Genomic DNA, 12,644 nt, shown 5'->3' with positions numbered 1-12,644 from the left:
TGGCTCTTGCTTTCATCTTTACCTGCTGAGGTCCATGGGGCTGATAAGTGTGTGTTGTATTGCACCATTTGTTTCAGAAAAAAAGAAGCAAAATGAAAGGACTAGAAAAACAGAATACTTTTTCTGCTTACCAGAATAGAGCTGAGAGCTAATGGGTCCTGATCCACATCAGCAGGGTGTTAGAATAGAAAGACAGCATATTGTGTTCTGAATGAGGAAATGTGTTGTCTAAGTCAAATTAGAATTCTATGCTGGATAACTACATTTTATTAAACCTCTTAATTTACATTTGTAAAGGGATCCAGCCAGAGAGACATTTGACAGCAAAAAAAAAAAAGCCTTTCAGAACCCAAACTTCCTGTTAGCAACTTAATAGACTTCTGTTCACCCCCGAGGAATCTGAAATAAATAAAAGATGGGAAAAAATCAATATACAAACATGTGGGGAAATTTACTGGCTGAGAGTGTGGGCAGAACTAATTTAGATAAGGTTAATGTTTCTAGTGTAATCCAGTGTTTCAAAATATCCCTTTTGCAAATGTTTGACCTTATGAATAATATACAGCTGAAGAAAGTGTACCAGAAAAGTTTACTTTGCTTTTGGTAATTATCACTGAAGTTAAACGTAGGTATTATTATTTGTATTAATCAAGGGTGGTTGGTTGTGGTTTGTTTTACATATATATAAATATCTCCAGTGGAGTTTTGTAATTGCTTGATTCTGGCAAGCCTTTTAATGCGGCTTTCTTGCTGTTTTCTGTCTTGTTTGTCTCTCTCTTGATACCCAAGAACACTTCATGTATGGCTTTTATAGGCATTTGAAGTTTGTCATTTGCCCTGCCGTTTCTCAATAAACTACTCAGTGAATGCAGCATCTTGAGAACTAGAATAGAGAGTAATGCCAGCATCTAATAGCTTACAGAACACACCTGCTACTTCCTGGCCTCAGGCAGAGCTCTGAGAAGAGTGAGATCCATTTTTCTATGTGCTTACAATACAAATAGGATCCCACCTCCTTTGGACTCCTCCAGTGCACCAAGGTGCTTGCCCTACCCAGTGCCAGTTGTTTGCCTGATGACCTTCCCAAAGTGAGATGAGTCCTTTGGCCAGTTTCCTATTTAGAGATTATTTGTGTAGGAGAACACATTTATGTTTTCAATATTATGACAGTTGAGTGGCATCTTTTTGAGCAAGACATTCAGGAGAGGTTCACTGAACTACTTAAATGTCGTCCTTTTGAAGGGATTGTTCTGTTTGAAGCATGGAGGCATAGCTCTACTTCAGCTGAAGAAAAGACCTTCACAGCGGGACCTGAACACAGTATCTGCTAGAACCATGCACCATTAAATTCCCACTTGGTCACTGTAGCTCCATATGGGAACTTTCTCCCCCTTCATGACAGAGCATCCTGTGGGTCCCTGCCAGCAGCTCAGTAGCAGCTCTGATTTTTCCCATTTATCTTCTTTCATGTCTGCACTACAATAAACAACATTTCTCAGCAGTCCAGTTAAGATGAAACAACAGTGGAAGTACAGCACTGGTTTTGTGCTGTACTCCAAAAGGCACCTTTCAGCTAACAGGACCAACTGGACTTCTTCGTACCCTGTTTACTCAGCGAGCTGAAACACAGGTTCTCCTCAATCACAGAACCTACCTGTGGTCCTGTAGTTATGCTGTTCATGTCTTGTCCTCACCTCTAAACGGCTAGGAGAGGGCCATGGCTTTTTGTACTGCCCCAGTCACTGCATCGGCTGCATTTCTGTCAGCCTTGACAAGCATCCAGTATTCTGGACATCACTTGATTCTAAGTAGTGTGGGCCTCAGAACTGAGACTAGAAGGAAGAGGTATGAGGAGATCCATCTTTGCACAGTTAGGCACGGTGTTTGAATGGCAGTTATCACTGTGGGTGATCTGTGATTAAGTTGCACTGAGCCAGGTACCTGGATGTTTCCACTGCTTTTTCATCATGATGGAGACACCAGTCAATGGGGAAGCTGAACAAATGCATATTCATAATTTCATTTGAAATTGCACAGAATCCCTCATACTGGTCAGTGTACAAGCTGTAGCTGTACAAACTCTCCAAACTGTCATGGCACTCATTCACAGACATCTGTTAAAAATAGATTCCAGTCATCCTCCTGGGTCTTTATGCTCACAAAAAACGAGGAAACTGTTCTTGTGGAGCTGATGAAGGAATGAATATGAGTGCAAGTAGTTGCCTTGGAAGTTGTCAGTAACAGCAGGAAGACTCCTTTTCCTTCAACTTTCAAGAAAGGTCAGAGAGTTAACTAACACAGAAGACATTCTAATTGCTGCTCCTACTCGTGAAGCAATTGTATCTGACATCCCACTTGTTAAGCACTTTTGAATTAATAAAATAATAAAAAAAATCAATTATGATTCCACAGGAATCATTACAACTAACAAGTTTCATTACAGACTAAGAATTGGAGGCTTTCAGTTTTCCAACCAAGATATTTGCAAAAGAGGTAAGAAAGATAAGGTAAAATAATTATTTTGGTAGAGTGTGGTGAGGAGGCCACCATCTCAAGGATCTCTTCTTATATATTTGTATGGGTGGATGTGCAAACTTTATGAAACTTTCAGGATTATAACTCAAAGTACAGATAAGTAGGATCTAGTTTGTTTTTTGCCATATCATGCTGACCCTGCCACTGCTGGTCTTAAATAGATGGAGTAGCAGAATTCTTATATTTTCTCATATCCTCTGCTTCCTTACTACGAAATGAGAATTCAGACAATACCATTAATTTTGTTTCAAGATCTCTTTTTTAATGGATTTAGATGGATAAGGAGAATTTTTGTAAAAATACTTGTTCAAACATCTTGATGAAACTCTTGGTTATCTATTATATAGACAATATGTATAGATATTATATATTATATAGTTCTGGATTTCCATGTAGGTTATGGGATTTTTTCTTTTTCCATTATAGTGGCAGGGGCAACATGAATGTCGTTGCATGATCTGAGGGGAGAGGCAGCTTCTTGTTTCAGTGATGGCATTAATCTGCAGACAGATTAGGTCTAGGTGAAGAGGTAGATTTCCATCAGTGCAGTTTACAAAGTTGTTCTTTCCAGGATGATGATGGTTTTAACTTCACTGGCAGCTGTACTGATGTCCTGCTGATAGGAACAGTTCCAAAAAAATACTGAAATGTTTTACCATGCATATCCCTAGTTGGCGTTGCTTGCATTTCAGGCTCCTTTTGGCACACCTAAAACTGTGACCATTTTGTAATAAGCGTATTTCCTTGGATGGTAACAGACATTGGATGGAGGGGATTGTTGGAGGTAGCATGTCAACCACACGTGGAAGAATGTGAATCTTGGCTTAACAGTAGTATCATCAGATACCTCCAAACTTAAGGCCTTGGGTGATATACACATATTATTTCATACACAGAATAGTAGTATTTTACCAGAACAGAAGAGGAGCTTGAGATCTGTTTCTTTCACACTTGGCAATACAAAAACCCACTGCTTTCCTTTCCTTCACAGTCTTTGGAACAAAATTTTTCTCCCAGATGCTTTGCTCAGAAGCTCAACTCAGTGGATAGAGGTTTGTGCATGGAATACATGACTCACCATGGTCTAGCTTCTTTACATTACAGACATGTTTACAGTCAAATTCTGTGGAAATTCTTGATCAGAAGATCTTCATTACGAAACGATTATAAAAGTGTAAATTGGAATTTTCCCTCAATTCCAGCCCTAGGAATTCTTTTAATGTTTGACTCGTGTAGTTTTCCCTAGCGATGAGAGACTCTAGCAAGAACTGTCTTGTCCTCTGGAAGCTGACATTCAGAAACGCCAGTCCTCACACTGGATCCTTGCTTTTCTCTTCAGGGTCTGGGCACTATTAGGGACTGCAAGGAGCACAGTGACCTACTGCTTCCTTTATAGTTGGGAGTGTATAGTTCCAGTCCTCTGTAGCTGCTACCCCAAGTGATTCCTAGAGCTGTGATGTCAGTGTTGCTCACTGTATTGGGTGTAGAGCAGTGCTGAGGAACTTGGGCACTGCTAGTTTGTGTCTCCCTTTTTGGAGAATTTGTGTGCCACAGTTATGTTGGTATCTAGAGCAGCCAAATATCAGCAGTTCAGCAGAGTTCTTATCCTGACCTCCCCGGGCTTCAGTTCTCTTCATTAAATTCTGCTATTAATAATTGCTTTCCATCGTGGGATGTTGGGAAAGTCATCCTAACATTAAAGAATGTGAATAGCTGAATTTGCAGTGCTATTTATTTGCCTTTTGTAGCTCCAATCCTGATTCAGTGCCATCATACTTCTGAGCCGTTTGTATTCCAAGGAGTAACACAGTTCTGAAGTATGACTCAAGTAATTCTTAAGTGCTTAACTATCACTCACTTTTCTGGCAAATCTAAATGAAACTTGTTCTATTTTAGACATTTTACTACAAAGTGTTCCCGTGTCTTTCTATTCAAACTCTGGGTTTTATTTCTTAAGCAAACTCATGGTTTCACGTTTGAAGATCTGAAGAAAATCCTTAATTTCTCATTTCTCAGTGTATTCAGCTTTCACTAAAGTTTTTTCAGACTTATACAAAGGCAGAAATTTTACACTGGCATTTAGTACAACTGGATATACTTCTTTATTTTTATACTATCTCAATGCTTCACTTCTATGTTCTTAGGCACTAGGACATTATTTCTCTTGTTTGAAACGATAATTACTAACTTCATAATCCTTCATTTTCAAATTCACTGATTTCCTGTTGCTAGACTCATTTTTACCATCAGTGGCCAGCCAGTTCAATCAATTGTTCCCTGTAGGATATTATTCTACATTTCTGCGTATTTGTTAGAAGAGAAAAGCACACACGAAAATAATTCATCAGGAATCCCAGGAGGCAGGAAAAAAAAATCCACATTTTTCTCACCCCTTTTTTTTTTTTTAAGAAATAAAACCAAACCAAAATATAGCCTCCTCTCTTCTCAAAAAAGTTATTTAATGAGGAACATTATTTCCAATAATTTAAATACACAAAAAATAAAGATTAGATTCATATATACACTGCAGCTTGAAAAAACCTGGGGGGAAGTATTCTGAAATAATCTTTTCATAAAAAATCTTTGAGACTTTGCTTTGCTTTACTTTTTTTTATATATACATTTTTAGTTATACCATGGTATGAATTTCTATCCATGTCACTCAACAATAATACAGAAAATAAATGAACAAGGTAATATGCTATTTAAGCATTCCTAACTGGCTGACTTAGCACATGTGTGTGCTTTCAGAGATACGCTGTATTTCTAAGAAGATAAAGAAGAAATTATTGTTTGCCCTAATTTTTATGATCCAAATTTTATCCCAAAGCAGACAGCTTTTGAAATATGTTGCACATGTCATCTCAAAGTGCACACACTGCTGTAGTGCTGGCCAGCAGGAAGAGAGAAATTGCCACCAATGTTTTGCTTGTTCTGTGTTGTTGTTGATGAAAGGTAGGGTGACTATTTTCACGTACCTGCAATTTAAAAGTTTCAGGATATGATTAGGAATCTAGAATATGTTTTCTGGTGATTTCTGTGCATTCTGAAGGAAGCCTATTAAAAAGGCTCAAAAGAAATGAGGTTGTCTCTTCCCTCAGTATTTGAAATTACAATAGCAGCCCATATGCTGTTTTAAAGAACCATTAAAATAATTATAATAGTTTATGATATTTGTGTAACAAGAAAATAACTGTTCCACCTGCTCCTGCTTTATTTATTTTTCTACTGAGATGCAGCAGCAAAACAAATCTTGTCTCAAGGAGAATTTCATATTTCTGAAGATGAAAAACTGAGACAGAGAAATATCTTTTTTTTCATCCCTTCAGTGTCAGAGAAAAAAAAACATAAAAAGAACTTGGAAAAATACAACATATTCAATGCTTGATCCGTTCTGTTCTCAGTCCTAAAAAGAAATGATTAAAAATTCACTCTGAAGTTAGCTTTGCATGTATCCTGTAGATACAAGCCTGGTTGACAGAGTGGGCTCACATTTGTAGGCATTGTTGTATGTGTAAGAATAAATAAACAAGAAGGCTAAGAATAGATGAGAAAGTGCAAACCAGTTTGCTGGATTTGCTGGCAGACTCTCACTAATGGCATGTAATACATCACATCTGATGCAAGTGTATCACAGGGAGGTGGATTTAAGTATTTAATTTGATGGCATGGGGCAGTTTTTATCATTAGGGATTAGCACAGTTAAGCTAGTTTACTTTTTCTCTATAGCTTCCTCTGATAAATTGCTTCTGACTTTATTGTTTCAGATACTCATAAAATAGAAATATGCCAGCATAAGCCATGCCTTCTGGTACCTGGAAAGCAAGCTAGTGAAACATTCTTCCGTTTTCATGTACTATGAGCAATGCTCCTTGTGGAAATTGAAATGACCGGGTCACTCATCTTTTAGCAAAAAACTGAAGACCAGGGCTTGGTCTGTCCTGAAAGGGTATCTTGTGCAGTTGAATTACATTCAGACACAGACCTCTGCCCTTTGCGAGAGCACTAGCTGTGAGGTGAGGTTACTCTTGCCATGGTGTGGCTCTGCAGAACGAGTGCAGATCAGGGAACTGATTCAATGATGCTTGTAAGGAATTCAAGTTCTTAATTATTGGGAAATGTCATAATTAGCAGGCTTAGCAGAAGAAAAGCAATACCATCTTGAAAATGCTTTCGAGCAGCCCATGTATTTATTACTCTTAAAAGACATCATTAAACTTCTTCATAACATAAGGAAATGGCCTATGTACTCCATCAGAACCTTAATAGTATTTTATTATGAGACAGATTTTAGCCATAATATTTTTACCCCCTCTTTCTTCCCAGGATTTGCCTTCTCAATAGCTGTGAGAATTAGTTGAAAGGGCAGGGGCTGCTTGTTCAGATGAATCTGATGTAAAGTCAATGTTGGTAGAAACCCAGAGAAAAATGACTCAGGGTTGAGTCAATAGAGAATTGCTGGTCCTATTTAGTGATGACGCATAGCTGGTGCTTGTTCCCTAAGTGAAGGCTTAGCTGACTGTACTTGACTTTATTTGGGATGTTCCTTCCATAATTGCTACAAAAGTTATAGGATAGAAATAAGAATATCATCTTACCCTCCTTGCTGCTCTCTAAATTTTGGTCACTTTTCTTCAGCAGTTTTTTCCTTTTTTACTGTCCTTGAGTTCAGGTTAGAGTGTATCTCAGGACTGTGGGAAGAGTTCCTCCTCCTTTGAGGTGAGACCTGGCGCATTGCAATAGTGCAGGTGGGAAACTGCTGTAAGAGCAGTCATCTGGCAAACACTAATTCAGCATTTGTTAGGAATTTAGTATTATTTCATTTCCTTTGTTTTGGATAGCAGAAATTTAAGTGTAAGAGTGGCCTTAACAGTTTGTGGCCTTAACAGAGCATGCTGATGATCTTTGTGTGGTGCTATGCATGAGGAGATTGGGAACCAGAGGATGCTATTGCTGGAAGTTTGGCTTAGCATTGCTTCATGGAGCAAGGACAACATGTGTGGGGAATGAAAAGTGAGATCAAATCTCATACACACCTAAGCTTTATGCCTTATTGTTTTGGATCTGGTCTCCAGGATTTCTGTGATTTGTTTGAGAACTGGAAAAATGGACTCGGCTCTGAGAGCTGTATCTGTGAGCAAAAATGTTGAAGACAAAACAAGGAAAAAAAACCCACATTCATAAAATGCAGTGAATGCTAATGGAGAAATACTTCTGATTCATAGGGTGCTGGAGTTGTTGCCTCAATAGCTTGGCATCTGCTGTAATTGCTGTTGGTTGATGCTGTGGTTTCAGCACTTCTGAAGCAGAAGCTCTAAGGAGAAAAAGCCAAGATGGAAGTTTCAGTGTATAAAGGATAGCTGAGCAGACTGAGGAGGGGGGAAGGGGAAGGACAGGTTTATTTAACATATGCTCACAAAACTAATATGGCATGTGAAATCCATATTTCAGTACTGTTGTGAAGCTTCCAGTTGACATCAAGATCATACTAAGACCTAATTTTTGCCTTTGCAAGCAGTAAAGATTAGCAGATGTGATTCTTCTAACAGTTCGTGCTACCATGGCACTCCACTGCATTATTAAACTGGGCAGAACTCCAGATCCCTAATTCATGTTTTCTTGATGCATGAAACATTTGGTGTTAAGTCTAGAGCATCTTTTTTTTTTTTTTATTAAATCTAATATTTAGACTAGGGCACAGGGAGAGAGGAAAAGGGTACAAAGTCTTGTGCAGCATTTTCCTTAGCTTCATAGATAAAAGTGACAGTACTACTAGAGATTCTGAAGTCCCTGCAGAAATAAAACCAAAACACATTAACTTCTTGCTTCCTTGTTTACTTTCTCTGTGTTTACATTGTTTGACTTCAGAAGATGTCCCTGAATGTCCATCCTTGAATGTTAAGCAGATATGCTCAGTGCTACTGGTAGAGCTAAGGAGCTTAGCATGAAGTACTTCTGCAGTGACATAGGATAGGTCATTTGTTTTTGTAGTACCTCATTAAAAGCATCCAGATTCCTCAGACAGTGACTGTCTCTTTGACTCCCAGGATCCTCCCAAAAGCTCATGATTGTGCCATATGTCTGATGTTCTCTAACTTACTGCCTTCACACAGCGCTTTGGCACATCCTTGATTTTCTTTTCTTCCTGATCAACCTTCCTTGTCCCTTTTTTAGAGAAGCTAGGAAAATTTGAGGCTGTACAATGCAGTCTTTATGTATGCCTGCATGCATGCCCCAGCAGCTGCGCTCTTGAGTTATATTTATCATTAATTTGGCCTTTTGGTTCTTCCCTACTGGTTGGCTCTTGAATAAAAGTTCTGTATTTACCGTATATGTCTTTGAGGTGAAAACACTGAGCTGATGCAGGTATTGAGCATTGTCATGCAATGCTTTAGTTCCCTTTTCAGAGTGGATTGATTTTATCGCCGGTGACTTTTTTTCCTTTCTCATTTTTTTTGAATGAAAAATGCCAGGCTGGGAGAAAAAGAGGCTGAAATCTTCTCGCTCCCCACCGAACACAATATAAAACATTGATCAGTGGTGGTGAAAGAGTCCTTACATCAGCTCAGCATTTCTTGTCCTAAATCTGAAGAGGTCCCTTTGAAAGAGAAAACATAAAACCATTTCTTCTGCGTTCTCAGTCCTCAGTTACTGATGATGTTGTAAAGAGAGGTCAGGGCATGACCCTACCACCCTGATCTAGGCGGGTCTGCCTGTGCAGGAGTTGGGCTGAGCAGACCCAGAGATCCCTTCCAGCTTCAGCCATGCTGTGATTCTATTTCTCTACAGTTTTCTTTTAGTATTAGCTCTCTTTCTCCACCCCTTCTTACTGATGTGTGCAAAAACTAATTAATGGTACATTCTGTTTAATTAAAGCTCCATATGACCAGAAAAAAAAAAAAGAAGAAGAAGAAAAAGAAAAAAAAAAAAAAGAGGCTTTTCAGTAATAGGAAAAGAGATAAGGACAGAAAATAGTAATAATATAATAGGAAGTAATAGGAAAAAGGGTAAGGCTCAATCTATGACTGCTATTCCAAAGGAGTGTCTGCTGTGTTACCCATGAGAACTCTATTCATTGGTTATGTTGGCTGGTCCATGGCAGTGACAGGTTTTTTAAATGGCAAGGCGGATGCTATAGCTTGCATTTAACTCCTGCACCAGTGGCTTAAGACTGAACCCATTATTGAATTCAAGCATTAATTCAAGGAAAAATCACAAGTATCTGTTTTATCTGTAATTTCATTTGACTTAGTTAACCCAGGTTGTCACACCTGTGCTATGCAGATATTCCTAAGCAGATGCCAAATACACAGTGCTATAATTAGGGCTCTGGTTTGTGGAGATAATAGTATTGAACTCTGCACCATTTGGAAACTGATACTGGTGCACTTGATCTGCTGTAAAGCATGGCCTGTATCAGCCTCATGATTCAAACTTGCCCTTAAAGGGTTCTATTGAAGAAGTTATTGCATTCAACTTATTTTAACACACAAAAAATTGAACTATTATCTGTATTTTTTGCTCCTATATGCTGAGCTATTTTTCCCACAAAGAAATGTTAATTGCAAATGCCAAGAGAAAACCTCAGTGTTATTCCATTACAGAGACTGCTCAGTCATTCTTTTCACAGATTACAAAAAAACATTGTGGTAAAAACAATTTGTATTCTTCTCCCATCTGAGCTGGTCTTATATAAGATGCCAGCTCCCATTAAACTCTGCCAAGGTGTTCTGCTCCATTTTGGTGTCTAAAACTGTGCTTATTTGGAGAAGAAGAAGCAAATGGCCTTGTGCATGCATGCATAGGAGAGGAGGAGAAGGGAAGGAGGCAAGGGATTTTTGTGTGTGACCATTGGCATTGCGGTTGGAAGCTTCCTCTCAGTGTTCTTGGAAGAACAGAAGGTTCCCATCTCCAAAGTTAAGAGTGTCTGGCACTTTGCACAAGCACTGTATTTTGAAGAGAGAAGACTATAATTTAGTATGGACAATGTATTCACTGAACTAATTCATTTAACATTTTTTGAGAAATGTAAAAGGTGGTAGTGAAGTGATTTCTCTTCAATTTACCAATTCATATTGATAAATTCAGAGAGGTTGTGTGGTTTCTATCTCTAGAGATACTCAAAACCCAAAATTTCATTAGCAGCAGTGCAAATTTAATGCATGTGCACATCCATGTCTTTTTGTGTCTGCGAAATGGCATTTGCTTAATGCTATGGATTCATTGGAAGGAGGGTGGGAGGGCTTTGATTTTAGAAGAGCTATGGTAAGTTCATTAGATACTGTTCTGCAAACTGGTTATAATTTTTGCTTCTTTTTATGCCACCGTGAGGAACAATGAAACAAAAGAGTAATATTTACACTGTGTAAATGGATGTGCTTTACAGCAGTAAATTAGATCAGATTTAAATTGCCTATACTGTTGTTACAGCTATACTCAATGTGTTATTTGTAGCAATGTGTATTAAGCCCTGTAGCTTAAGCAGAGAGGTGGAGAGGGGCTTAGAGGAGAATCCTGACCTTCCTGAAGCCAACACAGATGTTTTTACTTATGTCTTTAGAGATGTGGTTTTAAGAGCTGTCTGTGACAGCCCCCATGCTATTTTTTTTTTTTTAATTTAAATGATTGACATTAAAATAAGCAGCTTTTGCTATTTTACTGTTGTATTTTATGCTTTATTGCTATTAATGAAAACAAAGGAGGTCCATACCTACTTTCTAGAGATGTCCTTTGAAAGAATGTGGAATTCTTCATAAGCATTAACTCCATAAAAATTTTCATTTTTAAAACAAAGTAAAGTCCCCCCATCTACACCATGAGTTTAGAGTAAAAATCTCATGTCACTATAGAAAGCATCAGAGCTTTCTTACGGCTAAGAGAGTTCTGGATATGAATGTATTGTATTTAAGAAATAATACAGATAATGGAAAAAGAAAAAGATTACTGGTAAAGTTCTCTTAATATAGTTAAAACGGAAGGATGTTCACAACAATAAGAGGTTTATATAAATGTACATAATATATTATAGACACCCATAACTGTGGAAAATATTAGGAAAAAATTCACTTTTTTTTCCCTGTTAAATTAAATAGAAAATGAAAAATGGTTTTGGCTGTAAGAGCAAATCATAGATCTCCTTACAATAGATATTTTTGTTATTATTATTTTTAATTAATACGGCCTGATGAAAAAGATTTTTGTATTTTTTTCAGTAATTCAGTTTTTTCACTTAATGAAAGATAAAGAGAGCCTGGGAAGCTTTTGTTGACACAGAGCTGTTGTGACAATGCTGTAAAAAGACATTTTCATTTGTACAGCAATTCTCACTTCCCCTTATAGCTAGAGCATGGTGTTTTATTCGCTTTATGTGGGAACGAAAGCAAAACCAAACCTGGTGGATCGAAACTTGGAGAGAATATTTTTCTCTTTACTTTGTTATTTATTTATTTTTGTTTTGCTTTGCTTGTCTCAAAATGTCATCTCTTCTCCTCTGAGAAAGCTCACTCCCCTGCAATAGACCTTGGCAGCAGACTTGTGACAAGGATGTTGACTGTGCTAAACCAACACTGGGATGATCTGTGCTACAAAGGTCAAAGTAAACTTCACAGGGTGAATAGGAAGGATGACAAGTGCAGCTATTTTAGAAGCTTTTAGAGTTACTGAAAACCTCCTGCCTAAAATCAGTGGGAGCCAAGACTGGGATATCAAAGAAGTGTGAAAGAAAAGTTTGTTTCTAGAGTGATTCTCTCATGCATCATGCTTCCATCCCATTGAACAGTAAGAAGCAGTGGTGACCCTGTACTCTGAGGTGAAGTTAGTTTTTATTGTTATCATTTTAAACCTCAAAGTTTATAATAAGCTGTTTGCAGAAAATTATAAAATGGAGATATTTGCAAATTGTCCTGAATAACAACCATGTTCCCCAAAATGCATTTTCTTCCCAAGAAAAAAATGAAATGAATAAGCTTCATTGTTATGAACTACTTGACAACTTACAGCTATAGATGGAGGATAAGCTGCCAAGGAAAAATAATTAAGAAATGGCCCAATTTCATTAGAATTAAAAATAAAAGGACAAAACTACAGAAAACGTGTAATGAATAATAGAG

Source organism: Meleagris gallopavo, chromosome 8, assembly GCF_000146605.3.
Source record: "Meleagris gallopavo isolate NT-WF06-2002-E0010 breed Aviagen turkey brand Nicholas breeding stock chromosome 8, Turkey_5.1, whole genome shotgun sequence".
NCBI classification, from domain to species: Eukaryota; Metazoa; Chordata; class Aves; order Galliformes; family Phasianidae; genus Meleagris; species Meleagris gallopavo.
The sequence above is the reverse complement of the archived record's forward strand: the minus strand, read 5'-3'. Positions refer to the sequence as shown.